This window comes from Nerophis lumbriciformis, linkage group LG36 (genome assembly GCF_033978685.3).
Source record: "Nerophis lumbriciformis linkage group LG36, RoL_Nlum_v2.1, whole genome shotgun sequence".
In the NCBI taxonomy this organism is placed as follows: domain Eukaryota; kingdom Metazoa; phylum Chordata; class Actinopteri; order Syngnathiformes; family Syngnathidae; genus Nerophis; species Nerophis lumbriciformis.
The window spans coordinates 22,370,183-22,379,743 of NC_084583.2; positions in this window are offsets into that span (position 1 = coordinate 22,370,183).

Below are 9,561 nucleotides of genomic sequence, written 5' to 3' on the forward strand. Positions count from 1 at the left end.
CGTCACTTGATTGACATTCACGGCACTCGAGGGTCTTGTGAGATGACGCTGGCTGCTGCTACATCATTTTTAGGACAAAATGACCGACAGGAAGGCGAAAAACACTTTTTTCTTTCAATAGACTCTCGCGCCGTACCAGCCGTCAAAACTCTAAAGACTGACTGCACAGTTCTTGTCTTCACAATAAAAGCGCTGCTTCATCCTGCTTGCGCTAACAAAATAAGAGTCTCGGAAAGCTAGCAAGCCACGGAGTTTGCCCCCAAAGTATTTCCTGTAAAGTGTATAAAAAGGAGTATGGAAGCTGGACAAATAAGATGCCAGAAACCAACCACTTTCATGTGGAAGACTTTTTCTCCTCCATTGTAAAATGTGGAGGTTCTCATCACTAATATCTGATTGCAATCAATGCAAGTCATCAACTTATATTCTTGTCTTCATCAAAGAAAGGAATGTTAAACATTAAAAAGTTCAAGTTAAAGTAGCAATGATTGTCACACACACACTAGGTGTGGCGAAATTATTCTCTGCATTTGACCCATCACCCTTGATCACCCCCTGGGAGGTGAGGGGAGCAGTGAGCAGCAGCGGTGGCCGCGCCCGGGAATCATTTTTGGTGATTTAACCCCCAATTCCAAGCCTTGATGCTGAGTGCCAAGCAGGGAGGTAATGGCTCCCATTGTTATAGTCTTTGGTATGACTCGGCCGGGGTTTGAACTCACAACCTACCCATCTCAGGGCGGCCAGTCTAACCACTAGGCTAAACACCTTTAACTTGTTAACAAAAACCTCTCTTTCATAAATAAATAAATCATACATATGAATGAGGTAGATCCCCTCGACTTGGTCAATTGAAAAGTAGCTCGCCTGCAGAAGAAGTGTGGCCACCCCTGATGTAAATGGTCACCTTTTCTTCCATATTTTGCTTATCACAAATGCACAAAAAGGAACCGGTTACTTTTTCCGTGTGCAGGTTGGCACCTATTTAAGGATTTTGTTTGTCAACACGACAGTCGCTTATGACGGTACCGTTACAAATCAGGGAGCGTACTTTCGACTGTTACAGATTGCACCTTTTTATAAGACCTTGTGGTATAAGTGTTGTTTTTCTACAATTTCCCTGTCGCATCTCTGAAACACATCCACAAACATTATGCAGTATTTACTATTACCATGTAGTTTGTACCCAAAGAACAGCATATATATATATACAGGTAAAAGCCAGTAAATTAGAATATTTTGAAAAACTTGATTGATTTCAGTAATTGCATTCAAAAGGTGTAACATGTACATTATATTTATTCATTGCACACAGACTGATGCATTCAAATGTTTATTTCATTTAATTTTGATGATTTGAAGTGGCAACAAATGAAAATCCAAAATTCCGTGTGTCACAAAATTAGAATATTACTTAAGGCTAATACAAAAAAGGGATTTTTAGAAATGTTGGCCAACTGAAAAGTATGAAAATGAAAAATATGAGCATGTACAATACTCAATACTTGGTTGGAGCTCCTTTTGCCTCAATTACTGCGTTAATGCGGCGTGGCATGGAGTCGATGAGTTTCTGGCACTGCTCAGGTGTTATGAGAGCCCAGGTTGCTCTGATAGTGGCCTTCAACTCTTCTGCGTTTTTGGGTCTGGCATTCTGCATCTTCCTTTTCACAATACCCCACAGATTTTCTATGGGGCTAAAGTCAGGGGAGTTGGCGGGCCAATTTAGAACAGAAATACCATGGTCCGTAAAGCAGGCACGGGTAGATTTTGCGCTGTGTGCAGGCGCCAAGTCCTGTTGGAACTTGAAATCTCCATCTCCATAGAGCAGGTCAGCAGCAGGAAGCATGAAGTGCTCTAAAACTTGCTGGTAGACGGCTGCGTTGACCCTGGATCTCAGGAAACAGAGTGGACCGACACCAGCAGATGACATGGCACCCCAAACCATCACCCAACCATGCAAATTTTGCATTTCCTTTGGAAATCGAGGTCCCAGAGTCTGGAGGAAGACAGGAGAGGCACAGGATCCACGTTGCCTGAAGTCTAGTGTAAAGTTTCCACCATCAGTGATGGTTTGGGGTGCCATGTCATCTGCTGGTGTCGGTCCACTCTGTTTCCTGAGATCCAGGGTCAACGCAGCAGTCTACCAGCAAGTTTTAGAGCACTTCATGCTTCCTGCTGCTGACCTGCTCTATGGAGATGGAGATTTCAAGTTCCAACAGGACTTGGCGCCTGCACACAGCGCAAAATCTACCCGTGCCTGGTTTACGGACCATGGTATTTCTGTTCTAAATTGGCCCGCCAACTCCCCTGACCTTAGCCCCATAGAAAATCTGTGGGGTATTGTGAAAAGGAAGATGCAGAATGCCAGACCCAAAAACGCAGAAGAGTTGAAGGCCACTATCAGAGCAACCTGGGCTCTCATAACACCTGAGCAGTGCCAGAAACTCATCGACTCCATGCCACGCCGCATTAACGCAGTAATTGAGGCAAAAGGAGCTCCAACCAAGTATTGAGTATTGTACATGCTCATATTTTTCATTTTCATACTTTTCAGTTGGCCAACATTTCTAAAAATCCCTTTTTTGTATTAGCCTTAAGTAATATTCTAATTTTGTGACACACGGAATTTTGGATTTTCATTTGTTGCCACTTCAAATCATCAAAATTAAATGAAATAAACATTTGAATGCATCAGTCTGTGTGCAATGAATAAATATAATGTACAAGTTACACCTTTTGAATGCAATTACTGAAATAAATCAAGTTTTTCAAAATATTCTAATTTACTGGCTTTTACCTGTATATATATATATACACAGTATATATTTTCTGGAGATGTGAGACTAAGGACCACGGAGCGAAACGACGTATTTCTGTTGAAAAGCTTTGGAAAAGTGACTGTTTTGATGTAGCAACGATCCAAAGTCTTGAAAACACTGAGCCACCGCAATTAGGACGTTTTCCCGTCGGGGTATGCACGCACTAGTGCTGTACTTTGTTTATTCTGTCACCATACCTTAGTTTACGGCTATGCAAATTGCTCACCGACACACAGTTACTCATCCTGACTTGTTGCGCCAACTTGAACAACAAACAATAACTGCATTATGTTTGTGGTGCTTTTTCTTTATCCGGATGAACCGCATTGTGGATGGCAAGGTTTGGCAGAAGTTGCATGGCATTGTCAATGTAAAGACTCCATACTGATGTTTGTGAGGTTGTCAGCGTTCACCATACTTGCCAACCCCCCGGGAGACTCCCGAAATTCAGCGCCTCTCCCGAAAACCTCCCGGAAGAAATTTTCTCCCGAAAATCTCCCGGAATTCAGCCGGAGCTGGAGGCCACGCCCCCTCCAGCTCCATGCGGACCTGAGTCCAGTGTGCGCACACAAGGAGACGAAGCAGAAGAACGAGACCGTAGTCGAAGAGCGCAGGGGAGACACTTCTCCAAGGCCGATGTATGCTCGGGGCAACACCCTTCACCTTACCCGGCAGTGGGTCTCTACAGCGGACGACTTTAGGGTGAATGATGAGTCCAGCGATTAGTTGCAAATCTTGCTTTATTGATTGCTTGCACACAACCAATCCAACACAAAACCAACTAGTCCCTCCCCCACTCACGCTACCGCTCCCTCTCTTCTCTCGCCCACACACTCACTGACGTCACTCACCTCACATGCTGTCACCTATTAAAGGGCCACACACACACCTACTCTACTCTCGCAACACACAGTACAGTTAGTAGAACAACTGTGTTTTCATTACTGTGTATTTGATAGGTGCCATTGCCCCAGAATTGTATTGCATTGTACTTTCAAGTACAACAATGAGTAGATGAGTGTTATGTGTGTGTATATGTGTAAATAAATGAACACTGAAATTCAAGTATTTCTTTTATTTATATATATAATAAAATAAATAACTATATATATAGCTAGAATTCACTGAAAGTCAAGTATTTCATACATATATATATATATATGAAATACTCGAGTTGGTGAATTCTAGCTGTAAATATACTCCTCCCCTCTTAACCACGCCCCCCGTCCCACCCCCAACCACGCCCCCCACCTCCCGAAATCGGAGGTCTCAAGGTTGGCAAGTATGGCGTTCACTAGTCTTGCTATGTGAGATACAACAGTTAATAGTCGCTTTATACAAACGCCATGAAAAAAAGAGGATGTTTTGGCGAACATCCGGACGCACACCAGGACTCGTAGCAGAAAACCAGTGCCTGTGTCACCTCCTCCTCGTCTGTTTTCCTTTTGGCTTGTCCTTGTACATTTCATCCGTTTGTGTACCCACAATTATTCCGATGTACCAAGATATGTATTTGTTTTGGGAATAAATGACACATTGACCTTTGACAAGTTACCAAACCTGGTTGTTCAAAATTTCAGTTTCTGCATTAGGTACTGCGATGAGCTGGTGACTTGTCCAGGGTGTACCCCGCCTCCCACCCAAATGCAGCTGAGATAGGCTCCAGCGACCCCAAAAGGGAGAAGCGGTAGGAAATGGATGGATGGACTTTAGGTTAGTCCTGTGTTGTTTTTAAAAACTACTTAAGCAGGGCTGTGTTTTCATCCACACTGTCAGACTGTTTTCAAATTAAAAAATGTTTTTATTAATATGGATGAGACTAGGAATGTGTACCTTTCACATTTCAACTGATACAGTTCCAATTTCTGGTACCTGGAAATTGGTACCGGTATTCAATTCCGTGTGTGTTCATGTGGTACTAAATGTTAATTGTTTAATAATAAAATCCATTTTTTTTGTAACATTTAACAATGACAACTGTGCTGTCCAGTTGTCATACTTTGTTTTCTCACACAATCTCATTTGCAAATATGATATCGTAGAATTTGCATGCAGTTGCAATTCCAAGAAATGAGATAGCAGTAGTGCAGGGGTGTCAAAGGTACGGGCCGAAGGTTTTATCCGGCCCGCGGAATGAGTTTGCTAAGTATAAAAATCAACCTGAAATTTTTGAATGAAAGAAACTGCTGTCCTAAATGTGTCCACTGGATGGTGCAATAGCAATTCTTTGTATCTCTGTAGATGATGCACATAGGGCTGCCAATCTTTGGGTGTCCCACGATTCAATTCAATATCGATTCTTGAGGTCATGATTCAATTCAAAATGGATTTTGTTCGATTCAATGTGATTCTCGTTATTCCCGATTGAAAAGGATTGTCTATTCATTGAATACATAGGATTTCAGCAGGATATACCCCAGTCTGCTGACATGCAAGCAGAGTAAAAAGCTTTTATAATTGTAAAGGACAATGTTTTATCAACTGATTGCAATAATGTACATTTGTTGGAACTATTAAATGAAGCAAAAATATGACTTATTTTATCTTTGTGAAAATATTGGACACAGTGTGTTGTCAAGCTTATGAGATGCGATGCAAGTGTAAGCCACTGTGACACTATTGTTCTTTTTTATGAATGTCTAATGATAATGTCAGTGAGGGATTTTTAATCACTGCTATGTTGAAATTGTAACTAATATTGATACTGTTGTTGATAATATTCATTTTTGTTGCTTTGTTGTGTGTGGTGTTTGTGTCTCCTCTCAATTGCTCTGTTTATTGCACTTCTGAGTGTTGCTGGCTCGGCTTTGCTTTTGGAATTGGATTGCATTGTTATGGTATTTCTGTGTATTGTTTTGTTGGATTGATTAATTAAAAAAAAAAAAATCAAATTAAAATTAAAATCAATTTTTGAAAAATGAGAATCGATACTGAATCGTACAACGTGAGAATCGCGATTTGAATTCGAATCTATTTTTTCCCCACACCCCTACTACATATAAAGCACATGATGTTGGTACATCAGTCGAGGAAAATGATCAAACTACCAGTGACGTGCGGTGAGGTTGATGGCTGGTGAGGCACTGACTTCATCACAGTCAGATTTACAAACATATGAACCCTAAAGAGTATCTTATTCACCATTTGATTGGCAGCAGTTAACGGGTTATGTTTAAAAGCTCATACCAGCATTCTTCCCTGCTTGGCATTCAGCATCAAGGCTTGGAATTGGGGGTTAAATCACCAACAATTATTCCCAGGCGCGGCCCCGCCGCTGCTGCCCACTGCTCCCCTCACCTCCCAAGGGGTGAACAAGGGGATGGGTCAAATGCAGAGGACACATTTCACCACACCTAGTGTGTGTGTGACAATCATTGCTACTTTAACTTAACTTTAACTTTACACATACAAACTGTAGCACACAAAAAAGCACATTTAATTAAAAAAAACGTTATTATGGTCTTACCTTTACTTATAAAATAAGTCCATGAGCCGCTGTTGTGCTGGATTAATGCACCCCCTGACGAGAGTGTTATATCAACTAAAGCCCTCACTTCAACTTTCCACGTGCAAGATTGAATCTATTTAAAAAAGTGTAACCGAGGGTTTATAAATGTCGCCTATACTTACACGAGGACCACTTTATTTACCTTCTTTCAAAAACTTCCGCTCCACTTCAACGTGTCATCACTTCCGCCTTCAAAATAAGAGCTCAAGGCATATACTGTATAACAGCGCATAACAGGAACTTAACAGCACTGTAACAAACGCACCCAAGTTCTCCGGGTGTCTCTGCCACTACGCAATTAAGGAGTCACGGGTGGGACCTGATATTCAGCTGGGAATGATTAATATAGTAAATAAACACAAGACGTGTATAACTATTAGCCACAAGACGATCAGGCTCGTATTTAATATGCCACAAATTAATACCGCATTACAAACACCTCCCCCCTCCCGTCCATATAACCCGCCAATACAAACCACACACCCGCACAAAACACTCAATCCCACAGCCCAAAGTACCATGCACTTTCCCGAAGTTCATACAACACATATATTTCCCCAAAGTTACGTACGTGACATGCACATAAAGGCATGCACGTACGGGCAAGCGATCAAATGTTTGGAAGCCGCAGCTGCGTACTCACGGTACCGCGTCTGCGCATCCAACTCAAAGTCCTCCTGGAAAAAGAGTCCGTTGTGCCAGTTCTCCACAGGCCAATGGAAAGTCCACAAAAAAGGTAAAAAATGAGGATTCTTCCATGAAGTGGCTCCGTAGCAAAAACGCTGGGTCTGACAGGTGCTCCTAGGTGGTTTATGACGTCAATTTCCGCTTCCGCCCGGACTGATAGCACCGGGTGCCTTTTATATCCCCACATATTATTAAGCTACATTTTTAACATTAACATGATTATTTGATACGCCTGTAACAGTTTATAATAGGTATATGGATGACATAATAAGTATATATATATTTATTTTCCCAGCTGAGCACAAGTTAACTGTGACTGGCAATATTCATTATATATATACGCCTCGATGGACCCCTATGGCCATTACATCACAAAGAGGAAAGCCCATAAAAATAGGTTACACAAGTTATTTAATAAGAAGCCAAAAAGTGCAAAAACAATAATGTTGGTGTTGGAGGAGTTGTGAATTAGATACACCTGCAGTCTGCAGGTGTACCTAATGTTGTGGTCCTTCAGTCATTCACAACTCCTTCAACACCAACATGATTGTTTTTGCACTTTTTGGCTTCTTATGAAATAACTTTTTTAAATAGATTCAATCTTGCACGTGGAAAGTTTAAGTGTGGGCTTTAGTTGATATAATAATTCTACGGCGGGGGTGCAGGAGGCGGGGTTACTGGAGCCTCAGCCAGTGCGTCTTTTGCAGCCGTTTTATGATCGCTCAGCACAAGAAATATGTTACACACATACAGTTGTTGACAAAATGCACTGTACATTATATACCTCAGCTAACTAAACTATGGAAATGTATAATATAATTCATATAGCAATACAGTCTCACTGCACAGCTAGCAGGCCAGCAGTTAGCCGAGTCCGTCCATGTTGAGGCACTGAGTGACGTGCCTCGACTGGCTGCTGATCACCGCAGCGTCTCTTCTCAGTAAATGAACGGCAAATGTGAAAATTCAGCCATTTTGAATAAAAATAATCTAAAACTGGTGAAGTTAAATGGAAAATAACTTTATAGTAAAATCACTGGATACATATAACAATTTAATAATTTTTTTTTTCTTTTTACATTTTTTTTCTTTTGATTTCCCATAATGTTAGTAATACTGTTGTCAATGATTGTGGCACTATGTGTTCTTATTCTGCTTGCTTTGGTTATGGTTGGATATAGAGACAAGTTATGGTTGGATATAGAGACAAGTTATGGTTGGATATAGAGACAAGTTGTGGTTGGATATAGAGACAAGTTATGGTTGGATATAGAGACAAGTTATGGTTGGATATAGAGACAAGTCATGGTTGGATATAGAGACAAGTTATGGTTGGATATAGAGACAAGTTATGGTTGGATATAGAGACAAGTCATGGTTGGATATAGAGACAAGTTATGGTTGGATATAGAGACAAGTTATGGTTGGATATAGAGACAAGTTATGGTTGGATATAGAGACAAGTTATGGTTGGATATAGAGACAAGTCATGGTTGGATATAGAGACAAGTTATGGTTGGATATAGAGACAAGTTATGGTTGGATATAGAGACAAGTTATGGTTGGATATAGAGACAAGTTATGGTTGGATATAGAGACAAGTTATGGTTGGATATAGAGACAAGTTATGGTTGGATATAGAGACAAGTCATGGTTGGATATAGAGACAAGTTATGGTTGGATATAGAGACAAGTTATGGTTGGATATAGAGACAAGTTATGGTTGGATATAGAGACAAGTTATGGTTGGATATAGAGACAAGTTATGGTTGGATATAGAGACAAGTTATGGTTGGATATAGAGACAAGCTGTACATTGTGTCAATGAAGTCATCAACATGTTTTTGCTTGGTTGACTTCAACAAATCAATGTTCAAATCACCACAGATAAAAACATGTTTTTATGGTTCACAGAGGAAAATAGTTTACTCATCCACTCATTGAAAGTTTCTATGCTTGAAGCAGGTGCCCGATATACACAACTCATGAAGATATTTGTCTTTTTGTCATTTAGGATTTCCACTGTTAAACATTCAAATAATCCATCGACTGCTATGGTCATGTTTGTTAAAACTTTAAATGTAACACATTTATGAATGTACAATGCGACTCCTCCTCCTATTTTATTTGTTCTGTTTATGTATCTTCATTCATAGTCATTCAGACTAAAATCAAGACCTTTATCATTTTTGAAGCAGGTTTCAGTAATTGCAATAATGGTAAATGGATGACTAAATTCTTTCAAGTAATCCTTGATAGCCTCAAAGTTAGTGTACATGCTTCGACTATTGAAATGTATTATTGGCAGACTATTTTCTGATTCTACACTGTTTTCATATTGTTCACAGGTCAAATAATTACAATTTTTTTACAATCGCAGAGAACAAATTATTATCAGGGTCTATCTCCATATCAGTCTCTGTTGATACTCACACATGTCCACTTCTTTTTGTTGATGTTGTAGGATCTTGTGTAATGTAATGTCCATATCAGTACTTGGTGTGGTCTGGGTTCTTGGTGTGGGGAGCATTGAGATGATGTAAAGGTCAC